The 14,893-nt window shown below is 40.0% G+C and overlaps 1 long non-coding RNA gene across 2 annotated transcripts; it reads right to left on the reverse strand.

Annotated features, from left to right (window-relative positions):
* Positions 1–303: 303 nt before the first annotated feature.
* LOC126281007 (uncharacterized) lies at positions 304–14,224 on the reverse strand. 2 transcript variants are annotated; one of them, XR_007551221.1, is made up of 3 exons: positions 14,012–14,224; positions 635–888; positions 304–546 (listed from the first exon to the last, which is right to left on the reverse strand). It is a non-coding gene; the product is annotated as an uncharacterized LOC126281007 (long non-coding RNA). The 2 variants fall into 2 exon arrangements; XR_007551222.1 differs by lacking the exon at positions 14,012–14,224 and adding an exon at positions 968–1,121.
* Positions 14,225–14,893: the final 669 nt, after the last annotated feature.

The raw sequence follows: 14,893 nt of genomic DNA on the forward strand, positions 1-14,893 counted from the left end.
ATCATTTTCGTGCAAGCGAGGTGGCTTGGAAGTTGGTAATGGTTGATGGCATCTGATTAACTGTTGAATGAATTCGATTTCCTTGTTTTCATATAGTTTACATTCGTAAAAGATGTGACTGATACCCTCTACTGTTATTCCATCGCATTTAAAGTAAGGATTGTCCCCGACGTGTTATCGGTGCATATGGCTAGGGAAAGATCATGATATCTCATTCGGATTAGGGAGATTATAATTTTTTTTGTTCGCATTAATTGTGTAGAACCACGACTTTGAAGGAATATTCAGCTGATTTGACCATGATACTTCCCTTTAATGATTATAAAAGTACATGTTACGCAGCGGCTTTCGCTACGTCATTCTTATATTACATTTTACCTTCCCTCCGTTATATTCGTTTTCTCTGGCAGCTTTCAGGTTGTCTATTACCAGCGGATTAGCTTTCTTGGGAGTGGCATGTGTCTGCAAGTCTTGGAGGAAACGTCTACAGCCCTTTAAAATCAAACTGCTTCTTGCGTTGATGGTCTGCGAGTATAGCTGCAGCTTCTGCCGAAAAGCCAGAAGTTTCACTGGGATGCGAAATCAATTCCTTTAAATTTATGCTTGGGCACAGGAAAGTGCAAAACAACCTTACCATTATCTGGAGAAGGCGGCCGTTTCCATAAAGCGTGAGAACCGGGCTCGACTGCCCGTCCGGCACAAATTTTCATGATCGTCGTTCCCTTATCCAGCTGGTGGTGGTTCGTATTCGCAACTACGAATACATGTCATTTAGTTTAGACCCTCTTGCAGGAGTCATGTGGTCGGCCCACCTTTCCTCCACTAAATTACTATCCACTTTCGAAACCGAAGCTGTTTCGCCTCCTTCCAGCAGTTGTCGTCACAGACCTAGCAGGAAACAAAACGGAGACGGTTATTGAACCCGAACGTGTCCCCCCCCCCCCCCCCAAATACACTGCCTGCGCACCCAAAGATGACTACGTGTTCCCTGAGTCACACTGAATCCAAACATGTCTAGTGATGCAACATCACTGAAGCGAGAGACGGCTTTAAACTGTAGGCTGCCTTTCTCAGATTATCACAGGCTACCGCCGACTGCCGCCTCCCTGGGACACAACAGCTGTGGCGCGTTTTCAAGGTCTGGCCGCTGCGCTGCCCGTCCAGCCACAAATAGAGTGGCGATGGCGGCCCGTAGTCGCAGCCGCATTCCTACAGAGCCACAGGAGAGGGAGGGAGGGGCAGAGAGAGTCGCCCCGCTCCTTGTCGGGTCCACTTGTCGACTCTCACCTCGGGCACCTTTCGTTCCGTAGTCGTCCTAAGCCACGCCAAAGAGCCGTCATTGAAGCTTAAATTCCCTGATGCATGTACACTTTGTTGTTTACCGTTTTGTTGCGATGCAACGTCAGTAGCTACACTCAAATGACTATTTTTTTAACATAGGGAAAATATTAACCGTCCTAGAAGCATAGTTTGTAACAAACGTCATAGTCTGGAGACGGACGGGTCTATATTCACTTACTACTCCCTTTAAATAATTAGTACAGGACGTTTCATTGTAAGCTGGGAAAAACAGATCATCGGTTTATGCCACAGACTTAACCCATCTGAACATGAAAACGTGTCACCTGTCGAGCGAACAAGTAACATACTTTCCGCAGTCGCAACAACACTTCAATCTACTGGCTAATTTTTCTCCTGGGCCGATCACTGTGACTTGTGCTTGCGATTGTTGCTATTTTACCGTGTTTTTGGGTACTTCCATTGTATGACCATTTCAACAAGTTTTAAATTTCGGTGTTGGATGGGCTGAAACCAGTCAATTTTGTATCAAATGCCTTATGTATATTTATTTTTAAATTCAGGTACCGTAAATTTACTGACTTTTAGCGCAATAGCATTCAAATCGTAAGGGAAACAAACCATTACTTCGCTTACAGTTAAGATGGAGCTGTAGTGATGAAGATAGTTGAAAACTGCGCTCAAATTATGGCAATGTCTGTGCGTCCACAGCATGTTCGAAGCACAGGGAAAAAACGTAGGAAAACGGCTAAACGCGAAGATGTAGATACTGCGTTGTCTGTTTTGTACTGACAAACTAGCTGCCGAGCCCTCCTACAGTAGTGGAAATTATAAAGGCATAAGTATCTGTAGAAAAATTAAAATTGTCAGTTGGAATAGTTGTGCACAGTGTATCTGCAATAGTATGAGATCCATTACACTGACAAATGCAATCAAGTGGTACCGCATTTGATGTCATTTGTACAGTATATAACAAGACATCAACAGAGGGTAGTAGAGTGTGGAGCTCGTCGGCGCTGCGTTACTGTGTGCATAGGTGCCTTTATTGCAGATATGAAACAGATACCATAAGTGACAGTGCGCGTTGTGTACATAAGCTATGATTGTGACTATGTCACATCGGGGAACGGTTATCTCTGTCGTCAAATCGCCAGGAAGTTGATTCGTTCAAGTACAGTGAGCGATAATTTCGTTATTTCGGGCGCCTCATATAGACGGAACGAAAAATATGGACTGCTTAGAGAATTGTCTAAGACATCGAAACAGTTACTTTTGTGCACAGCAAGGGCCACAAACCGTTATTCTTCTCAACTTCTTGTTGATTTACAGTTGCCACTAACTGCCAGATGTGTACGACAATTTTTGTCAAATGACAAATTTCTTCCACTCAAAGAACGAGTGCAGAAACCTGCGCTAATATCGAAACATAAACAGGCTAAATTAGATATTGCTGAAAGACAAATGTCATGGACTTCAGAATGGGACAAAGCTGCCTTCAGTGATTAGAAGTAGCTCAATTTTGATGGGCTGCATGGAGTTAACTATTACGGACATGATCTGAGAAGAGAGCAGCAGACAAGAATGAGCAGAAATTTTAGCGGTGAAAATATTATGATTTGAACAGCCTTCTGTGCTAAAGATAAATTACACATTGCTTGGACGAACACTGGAATCAACTCTAACATGTATACTGAAGTGCTACAAACAGAACTGACTGGAATGTATGAGAACAGAGGACAAAAGTCTCTCGTTCAGTCCTTCCACCTGAAGTAGAACCAAGGGGCCACGATCAGTTGGAGGGACAATGCCGCAAATTGTGAGCTTCGTTGAAGCTCCTTGCAAAAGGTTGGTCTTCTTAACCATCTCTGCCAGTCGCTGGGTTGGTGCACGTATGACATCGGAGTCCAGACGACAGGAATAATTTGTTCTAACATGTGCCACGACCTCCAGTTGCTCACATCTTGTTCCCTCAATGGCTGCCGAAATAGCTTCAACATGTTGAAGAAAGCCACCAAGCATATACACTGAGTGCACCTGGTGTCCTTTCCTGTCCCTTTCCGCCATCTCCCCGAAGGATACCATCATCTGCCGTACGTTGAAATGCCGACGATTAACATCCCCCTAACCTTTTGCGTTTACCTCATCTTGAAACTTAACAACGAAACAGGTTTCCCCAAAACAGGTGAACTGAATCCCACTGGCTCAGTTTCAGTTAAAGACAGCACCTCAAACAAGATCGACGTGGCAGAGTGGTTTAGCACGGACTCAACATTCGGGAGAACGACAGTTCAAACCCGCTTCCGACCATCATGATTTATGTTTTCCGTGGTTTCCCTAAATAACTTCAGGCAAATGCCGGGATGGTTCCTTCGAAAGGGCAGAGATGACTTCCTTCCCCATCCTTTCCTAATCCGATGACCTCGCCGTTTGGTCACCTCCCCTAAATCAGCCAACCAAGAGCACCCCGAACTTGTTGGTTAGGGGGATTGGTGTTACATCCCAAGTCCTCCCTCGTCTCGTCAACACAGTACAGGACGCCTATATCTACCGTTGAAAAGCTGCTCGCGGTCAAGTGAATAACTAATGACAGATATCGTACTTTCTGCAGAGAAGACAGGATCCACAGGACAGAACAGTACTTGAAGTCCTTTGGTACCGGTACCATAGGTACATGACCCTCGGAAGCTCTTCCAACATCGCAGCAGCTGCCAATAGTTTGACAGTAGTCAGGGCAATTTCCAGCTGCTGATGAAGGTCACTGCGAAAAGTTTAAAATCACGCTGTTTTACAGTTTAAGAACGTTGCCAGCCCAATATATGGCGAACAAAAATGCTGGGCGCTATGTTCAATGGATGAACAATAACAGATTTTCCCCCAAATAATAGTAATAATAAATAATAGTAATAATAAATAATAATAATAATAATAATACACATTCAAAAGTAAATTTTAGCAGGGTATCGAGTGACTGATCAGTAACAAAATTCGACCACATAAAAATTACAGCTTTTGTTTTTGAAGGCATCCTTTTCCACAAAAAATATTTCGTACAAAACATTTTTCGTTGTCTTTATTCAAACAATAAATTCACTATTACTTCACTGTATAACCAATCTTGGTTGACGCAACTATACTCAGATCTACAAAAAGTTACAATCCATACAAAAGCTGACACTGCAAGATATACATGCTAAATGATGAGTACTTCATTACTGCAAAGGAAATATACTAACATATTATTGTATTTTCAGACAAGTGAAATGTCAAAACTAAACAGGTTCAACTCGTGGCACGTCAAGTTATAAAATGCAAAAACAATACCGTGTTTTTATAGGAAGAATAACGAATTGGTAGACGAACCACCGACGACCTCATTTATGACAACGCTAAAAAAATGAAGGTTAAAATTGGGTGTAGACATCTTCAACGCAACTTTAAGGCTTGTTTATCGGGATGTTATCAGAGTGTTTTAGTAAGACTAACACCGTCAGTCACACTAACCAGAGGATAACTTGTCCTTCGTATTACAGTATAATAAGAGCGGAAAGTTAATTCCACTTATCTTTTCCTTCGCATTTATTATTTTCACCGTATACATTTTAAATTACGCTGGAACGTTCCCAGTTTCATGAACTTCCTTCCGCTCTGGTAGTATAGGCACTGCAATTTGCCTAACTCTGTTACAACATCGGTGCTAACGAGTATTATAATGGTGAAACCCCTTTTGTGATTTTGTTAATATCGTTTTGTGTATAGCTTCTAACGGCGACAGGTTTTTTCACATGCGTACTCTTTTTCAGTAACAACTCGGTTCTCGAAGCTGAAGGACACGTTGTGGTAGTGCTTCGACCTCCGCCACGGCGTAATTGTCGGCAGAAACAAACGGCACGGCCTTGACGGCTTAGCTGCAATGAACCTCTCCCGTGGCTTATTCGGCGACAAACCCCGCGAACAACCAGACTGCTTGCAAGTAGGCCACAATAAATATAAAAGGTGAATAACACAACTTAAATGCAAATGGAATACTTAATGATTCTGCTTTCAGCGAAAGCTGTATCAATAAAGGAAATACATTTCCTGTAGCAGTCCGCGATCACTGTGAACAATACCGGGTAGATTGCTTAATAAATTTCTTTGTTTGTTGCTCTGTTTCAACTACTGACAACAGATATCTCAAAAAACGCACAACTTGCCGCACTGACAGTGAAGCTTGTTTTGCAACGTCTGCGTTTTACAGACATCTGATAATGGCAGTTGCCGAAATGCCGTGACAGAGAAGTTTATTAAGCGAACTATACAACACTATTAACAGGAACTCGTATCATCCAAATTATTTCTCTTTTCAACGGCGTTCCCTGCAAGGGGCAGGGAAGGTACTACTCTCCCGCCGCCCCCTCCTCCGGAATATTTACTAGCATCAAATGTTATCAACCACAGAACTATCTTCAGACGCCTCTCCAAGCACAGACCATGGACTGCTTTGTATCTTTTCAATTTCGTAGTTGAAACGGTAATGACAAAGTATCTGTGTTCAAAGATTCACTGTTTCATGCTCTGGCGATTCTAGAATTTCTACAAAATGTTTGACATGTACCATGGCTACTGTGTTTTGGCCTCGTAAAAACACAAAGATACAGCACTGTACAAGTTCACTCAATGAAGTTTTCCAGTAATTGATCTGAAGAGGAATGATGTAATGTATACCAATAACATTATGGTCCATAAAGCAAAGCACTAAAATCTTCACTTTTTATTGGAGGGTGAGAACAGCATAAAGATGAAGAGTATTGTTTCATGTATCGTATCCTAGCAATTCAGAGTGCCAGGCTACAAATCAAAAAGTCACGTTTGTAATGCAGAGTCACTCCTAGAGTTTTGCTCCGACACTTATCACTTCTTTCCCCTGTGGGAATGTTTGATAACGTTAAAATTCCCGAGCTGTACCATCGTTCAGAATCCATGTTAAACTATAGGTCACCTATTATCTGGCAAGGTGAGTCATTTCAAAGGTCAGTGGAAATCAACACCTTAGGAAAAAGAATGAGAGAGGGAGGGTGGTAGGGACATGGGGAGGGAGGGAGAGGGATCTTGTCTTGGATAAGTTTCACAGTCAAATAAAACAGTTTAAAAGACATTTTGGCTTTACTGTTAAAATTACTTTAACAGTCCACAATTACAATTTCATCTTTAGTGCCTTTTAAGGGGAATAGTTTCTTACTGTAGCAAACATCAAAATTCCAAAAATTATCTGTGTATTTACTGTATGTCATCTTCACTCATGTATTCCATCTTCTATGGCTACATACATTTCTGGCTTTGTTTGTGTAAGTAACAGCAAATAACTGCACATATTGATGACAAACTGTGAGCATGTACAACAGCACTGTACAAAAGCACAAAATTGTTTCACATGAAAATGGCCAAAAACTGCAAATGAAATCATGTCCTTCAAAAATATAGTAATTTTAACAGTCATATATGACACTCTAGTGTTTTGAAAACTCATGTTGTTCTACCAATAATAATAACTTATCACACACAGGATGTAAAACTGTGAATGTGTTCTCTGCTCTAAAACTTGCTAAAATGATAGAATGAGAGCGAGGGTGAAAACCAGATCGAGAGGTAAGTGTAACTGAGTGTGCCCCAAAACTTTTACATACTTTTAAATGTGGATTTATGACAGCAAAAGCTGCCATTAGTTTTTATCTAAGGGACCTTCATTTGACAGCTCATGTTACGTGAGCACATGTTATCTTCAGTATAATATGTTCTGCCACCTGATGTTCCATTATACCAAAACAAGCAGCAGAAATTGATAATATTAAAACTGGAACATCAATTTTGGTGGTCACATTTTTTTCTTTAAAAACTGAGTTATATAGCCACCCTGAAAACAGACTAAATACGCCACTGAAATTATCTAGCAAGCTAATCAGCCATATTCATTCCAACATTTGCTAAAATGGGGAACAGGTCAGCTGGTAAACTAGTGTCTGTCCTCTTCTCTAAAAACAAATGCACTCAGATAAAATACCTTGTAACAAAATATGTATACCACTAGCATTTGCATCTTCTCATCAGACCATTAAGACATGGACTACAAAATGCACATGGTTATGTGAAAAGGGACTATCTTGTCTGCTAATGTAGACGAGCGGTTGGTTTTACTTGTTACATGTTAGTGCATCTCACCTAAAACCACTCTTCTTGTCACTGCATGGCTGTGCCTCAATAGGGATGTGACAGTGTGTAGCAGGACAGTAAACTGAGCCACTGTATTTCCTGCAAATGCTTCCTGTAATTTGTTCCCCTGAATCACCGTGTGCCCTAGATCCCAGCAAAATGTCCTTTTCGAGTCTTAGAAGGTGCAGGCACATCTATAAGGTTCTGAATGTGTTTATCTGGTATATTCTGAGAGTCAGAATATACACAGGCCATTCACATCACAATTATGTATCACCTATTTAAGTGGCCATAAGATTACATGCAATTCTACATATCTCCCCGGCCGCCACTTTGACTCATCTGTAAATATTACAATGGAATTACAGTGATCATCAGAGTCAAAAATATACTCACGAGAGCAACTGCTGTGGTAAATGTACCCTGGTACATCTACAGAAATTCTGGGCATCGTGGATGTGACACTGGGCTCCAACTCTGGGTTTGGGTTGAGATTGAAACAAGTGTAGTACAATTACAGCATGCTTTAAACGGATTCAAAACTATCTTTTTACTCAGAAGTGATTCACAAAAATCAGTTCCATGACATAATGAGTAACAGTTTGGAATATTGGGGATTCTGGAACAGTCAAGAACCTGTCCCCTCAATGCACCATCACGGCAGGTCCCAGATAGCGAGTAGCAGTTCTCGTGCTCAAAATGGAGCATATCGTTGCATCAGTACCTCCTGAGGTCCACAATGAAAATGGTCAAGAAAACTCCTGAACTCTAAAACAAAGAAAAAGTTTAAATTTACCATTCTTTCCAAACTACTTCCTATACAGCTAGTTAAGACAACGGTTCGATTACTGTGCAGAATATTTCATATTGCCTTGGTCTGAGGAAGAGTAAGAAATGTGTCCCTCTCCAAGATTTATGAAACTGTCCATTACTAAATGTAGTAAGGTTTTAGGGGCATTTCATTTGGTTTGCTGCTAATGTGCTACATTGTAAAACTGTACTTCTCTCCTTCAGTAATGACTGTGTGCAGCTTCACGAGCCTCAGAAAAAAGTGAAAACCAGGTCCACCCTGAAAAAAGGCAGTTATAGTTTTCACTATTTTTGGGTTGGTTACCTTCTCTAACCATAGTCTGTATAGAAGGGATGCTCTCTTGTTGCCTAGGTACTGTCTTCTTGCTTTGTTGGTTCTGCTAAAATCAGTCTGTAAACTGAAGAGTGAGCAGAGTCTGTGGCACGGGAAAGTGGCACTTCCTGGAAGAACGCTACCAACTGTTGTACAGTATAACTAAGAATCAGTATCTCTTCTAATGGTGGAATACAGCATGCTGCAATGTACGTAAATTTTGTTTGAAAGCAGTTCTTTTACTAGCTAATAATTTCTGTATCTCACATAGTGTTATTTCATTTAGTAAAACATTAACATACCCCAGACATGGCCATACAATGAGTCAACAATGGTTTAAAAGCTGCAGTGCGGAAAGATTGGTGTCACTTTGTGGAATAGTCTGCACATGCACCTTGTGATGTAGCTTGGTAGAGAGAGCAGGGACTCGTCTGCACACTCTTGAGTTTATAGACGGACTAAACAGTACAGTTGCTAAGTGTTCCTGTGTTTCAAGGAAATACTTCTAATGAATTACCATAATTATTTGGTTGTATTCCGAAAGATTTCACATAGACTTTTCTTGTTGCACTAACAGTTGAAGAATCTGAAAATTCACTGAGCAGCAAGCCTGTCCCAAACTGCTGACAGGCATTCCTCACTCCACCATGGAACAAACTATCTTCATACAGCCAGTTGGGTAAACAATTTGGTTAGTCTTACTGAAAATTCAAGTCAGTGGCTTTCTTTTGGCCATTGCTTAATATGCTAAGTTTGTCCAGGTTGAGAAGTGGTCACTGGTGAGCATATCATCCACTTCTCACTGTGCAGTGTCTGCAAAAGCAAGAGAGCATAACAAGCGAGTGCTAGTGTCAGACTGCCTGTTTACAAAAAGCGTACAGTTTCTGAAGCCACATAACTCTCAACAGTTCGATATAGATACAGCAGAAACCCATAACACATCATGTGCATTAATGTCTTCCGACAACGATTAGGTATCAGTGAAGTGAAGCTTCTTGACCTTCACTGATGGAAGGAAGCAGATAACAAAAATTTCATGTGTATTATCACACTGGCTGCTTGCAAGCTGGTGGTGAAGGGGGTGAGGGGAGGACTTCTGACACATGTAATTCACTGAGGTGACAACAACTTTAATTTCTCCGAACTGGTGTATCTTTTCAGTAGATGTTATAAACTCACTAACACATTAGTGCCAGTATCTCTGGAACATGTTTCTTAGAGACATATAAAAGGCCTCCGTTGCAGTAGTTTTTTTTTTTGACACACACACACACACACACACACACACACACACACACACACACACACACACACACACACACACACCGTTCAGCCTTTGTCGCAGATTCATCCATACAAAATTCCTTAAAACATGCATTAATAAATTATCTTCTGAATGAATGTCCTCCTGTACACACTATGTTTAGTAATGCATTCAACAAAGTATTGCAACACCTGTAAAACTTATGGCGCAAATCATTCAAAACTGGGTATGCTTCTGAGCTCACATGCCACTGAGTTCTACTAGTTACAGGATGTGCAGCTAATCTAGCAAAGCTCCACTTTCAAATCTTTTGCTGTAATTCATCTTCGAATACTTGGTTGATTATCTAACAATTTTTATATCTCCCTTTCCCTCCAAAAATATTAAGACTGGAAAGGACCATATCAACAAAAGTTTTTACTTATGATAAAGTTGCCAATTTCTGGAAATATTCAGTTTCACAGCTTTAGCTAATCAATGAAATTCAATTTAGATCTGATCTGAGGACTAAATCTGAATAACTGTAAAATAATGAGGTCAGTCCTCACATAGAGTATGCATCATTGCACATTTGTAGCCTTCAACTCACCTCCAATATGATATCAAAGGTCAATTTACAACAAAAACAGTCTGAAAATAACTCCACTTTTTTCCCCAAGAAAACATATAATCCGAGGTATTATAAAAATGTATCTCTTAAAAGATATGTAACTGTGTGACAACCTAAAATATTCGTACTGTTTACTCACCTGGCTAAAAATTATACTAAGCATAACTAATGCACGAGTATTCACTTGCAGTAATATATTGCACCGTGATTAACTATAAAGTGACATAAAGGTAAATAAAATACAGCTTTGCGTGGAAGTGCTTCAGTGACATTTCACAAACAGGAAACCAATCTCATACATTCCTCACTCGTTTCTTTCTAAAACAATTTGCCATCTGATGTTCAACCCAGCATTCTGAAGCTCAGGCATATGTATCAGTTTTTCCCAATCTAAATTTTAATTTATTTATTTGGTTAGTTTGCCAGGTGACTGCCCACACCATTTTTAAAAGGTGGTCTCAAATCTCCATGGAAGGATGACCAATGGCAATGTGATCTATATCAAAAATTTATTTGTGTGCTAATTTGCAGCAGGTGAAGAATTATGAGATGTCATGCAGTGGCAATGATAGTAAACTATTGTCTGAAAGAGAGGAGGAGGGAGTGGACTGGAAATACAATCCTGTCCCTAGTTGTTCTGCTATGCAGCAGGTTCAGACATTGTACTTCACAATCTCCCCCCCCCCCCCCCTATCTTGTGGTATCCTCTGTAGTTCCTCTCAGACGTACCATTTTGCTCCCTGACACTACCTTAGCTTATATCTTTTTCTTCCCCTCCCACTCTCTCTTTACTACCATTCAATTCCTTACTAGAGTATACATTAGCACCTCACAAAGTGGCCTTGTTAATTTTTATTTCCTTAAAGTGCCTTCCTGTTCTCCCAAATGGCTCAACACTTCTTCACCCAGTCTTCCGGTCTCACCTACTTTCCTCCACACCCACAGTTCCAACCTCCTTTCTTCATATTTTCATCTTTACATGGTATAAAGCTATGCTACATATATAAAGTTTAACCATCTTTTCCTCAGTTTATATTCAGAGGCCTGCATAATGATTTCCTCCTTTTCTTTAACACTGTCCCAGCTATAGCTATTCTCAATCCTATGCTTGTGTCACATTTTAGATTTTCCACTGGATCCATGAGTACAATTAACAAGGGAACCCCTGAGTAGGTTAACAGCACAGGAAGACAGTTGTAAATATTCAGAGGCTTCAGTTTATGGCCTAGCATATAGCATTACCCCATCAGACATTACGATACACAATGAAAATAATGTAATACTGCAATTTCCGATAAAGATCTAAATGTGACCTGTTTTGTCTCTTGCCCTTTAATGTGGTCACACAGTCAGCTATCCTATTCAGTAGATTTCATTTCACTAAATGAAACCACAGGCTTCCTCTGAAGGGATAAAGAGGAACATTCGATGTTAGTCATTGGCTTTCATCAGTGACATAGGAAATGTGTAGCAAAAATCATAAACAACATGGTGAGTGTAACACAGTATCAGTGGCCTTTTTTTCAAACAGGCTATGCTACAGATCAGTGTGTCGACACATTCAGATTTTTTTTTGCTTTCACTTTCATCTGCTCTTAACTCTCACCCAAACTGAAACCTTCCCGCCTAACCTAGACACTGAGCTATGCTACACTTTAGTCTGTCACCATAATCAGGTTTTTTTGCTTTCGTATCTGTTGGCTTCACCAACTAACAAGCAAACTGTAGAAACATGCACCAAAAGGTGGTGTCACACAGCCATTAACATTATGCCAAAGGTCAAAGGTGACGACTGGTATCTAATATTCCTCTTGACTTCCTGCAAGAATATTGTTTTCACTGGTGACTAACAAAACTAAATACACCTAAATTTTAAACAGCTAATTTGAGTAGGTCTACTTATAAAGTTAATGGTTCAAGAGACAGGTATCATGATGAGTTAATTTTTTTCCAGAAACTCTAATAACTGTCCAAAAATGACAGATCAAATATTATTTTATGCTAACATAGCAAGAAGAGGCAGTGGAGAGGAATAGAATCTAATTACATACACTGAATCCATAGGAAGTGAGCAGAATAACATCACATTTAACTGTACCAGGAACATCATACTGTTTCTATGTACAAAGGTAAAAGTGAAAGACATGTCCTTTGGAACACTGAATAGCATATAAAATTAGAGGTAAAGGAACTGGTGAGGCTACTACACAGTGAGAGTCCACACACAAACCCCAACATCTTTCTTCCTGCTAAGTCATTTGAGGTAGGCCTACTTCTTTACAACCTTCTCAATAACATTAAGTTGTAATCTTCAGAAAAACTTTTGAAAAAGTTTGCAGCCAGTATGAAATAAGTAAGAACTGCTTCACTAGTTCATGGAAAATCAAAACAAACTTTGACAAATGTAATAACCTGTCTACAAGTGAAAACTCACAAATTAGTGAACAATTACCCATGAAGAGAACATCAAAATTAACTATTTCGAGTGCGTTGATTGTTAGTGACTTTGTGGAAAAGCTGTGCATGACATGAGTAATAACAGAGCTGTAATCACTGCTGTCAGATTGTGTGTTCACAAACAAATTACATCATTAACTGTTTACGAAATATTGTCCAATATTGTCCCATTACTCATAAACAAGGAAGAGCAACAACTTCATCTAGACCTACTTCCATATGAACCATTTTCTTCTTTTGTTTGGGTTACTTAATACAAAGTAAAACCACATTTTGTATACCACACAAAAGCCAGTGTTCACTTCATCATAAAACATTGAACACATGCATTTCCTCGATACAAAAAGATCCAAAATAACGACAGTTGGTAGCCGTTGGTTTTGATATCAAGTATCTGTGTAAATATTAACGTAACACGCATTGAAAATTTTGAAATACGAGGTATCCCTTGATAGAACCATCACAAACAAATGAAATCAACTTCTCCCTACACATTCACCGTAATTTATCTATATGCTTATTAGGTAGTTTTTAGCCGTTTTATAGGCGAACTTCTCAAAATATCCTAACAGTGGGTCATTTGAGTAAAATCTGGTCTTGTGTCAAAAAGCAATTGCAGAAATTCAATGATACCACAAATATCTTACGACATACTGTGAATCAGGTGCGTCTTAATTATGCACAAAATCAGCATAAGAATCCATATTTTCCGAATATGTCAGAATACTGATCATCACCTCCCTATCACTATCAACAAAACACTCGACATTACTTCGTCTCAACCGTAAACACTACGGCATTCTGTTACACAATCTGTGGCGTTGAAGAGTAAATGATATTCCCAGAGATAACAGTTAAATAGCTGTGAAGCCAAAAATAATCCAGCTGCAACCAAACACTTCCGCATTCTATATACGATTCAGAAACTCCTGCTTCCAGTGAAACATATCATCGCTGATAAAGTAAACATACCGTAGTCAAAACAACTCCTGGAAGTCACAGTTCAAATAACTGTCTTCGTTTCATACACCATTTGTGTGGCTTAAAAGGTTACAATGAAAAATATCTTTACCTCTGACAGCGATTAAAAATCCTTCTTTAATCCATTGCAATGAAGAGTGATCAGCTTGCTCCCACTACCGTATTGTTATTTTAACAATCACACATACAACCACAACACACACGCGAGATCTGAATCTGACAGGCGCACAGCGGTGCCCGCGCACACGTTTCAACCCGTAAGGCAATACCGCGCGTGCGCATTGCCAAGGTCGAGGTTCACTGCGTCCTCGCGTCAGAGGCGGAAATGATGGCGGGCTGTTATTTTGGAAAGAGGCGAGTGTGTTTTAATCTGAGAGTATTTCTCGGAAGACTCATAAAATTAACGCTGTGAATTGCTAACAACGGCTGAAATGAGGAAGAGTAAGTAAGTTATCCAAAATACAGATAAAATCCCTGATTAGTAGACACCGATATTTTATTCTTTATATATTCCTGATTGTTAACGCATTTGGGTGATAAAGTTTTAGAAGCCTACATGTGCTGGATTTTATCCCACATTCCTAAGGTCAGCAATTCGAAATGTACCAGGCAATCCCATTACTGTCCCTAAAGGCGCGCTTTTAGTATTGTCTACCTTTTCAGCGCGAAGTCATGAGTGTCTCACAAGGACAACGTGCCCGTAATGTCAAGATTACCTATCCGGTACAAACACGCTGAGCCAGCAAGGGATAAGAGCTGGTAAGCAAACTACACACAAAAATAAATTCAGCACTGCACAACAGGGGACTTCAAGCTTGTTACGTGAGTTATGGATGGAAAATATAACGCGCAATAATCCGATATGGTACCTCGGTTATACTTCTGGGACATGTCATACAAGGACTACCATTCGTGACAACCCTCTAGGCTGGACAGATAATACAAGGATTCTATTAGAGCCACGCGTATATAG

Source organism: Schistocerca gregaria, chromosome 1, assembly GCF_023897955.1.
Source record: "Schistocerca gregaria isolate iqSchGreg1 chromosome 1, iqSchGreg1.2, whole genome shotgun sequence".
NCBI classification, from domain to species: Eukaryota; Metazoa; Arthropoda; class Insecta; order Orthoptera; family Acrididae; genus Schistocerca; species Schistocerca gregaria.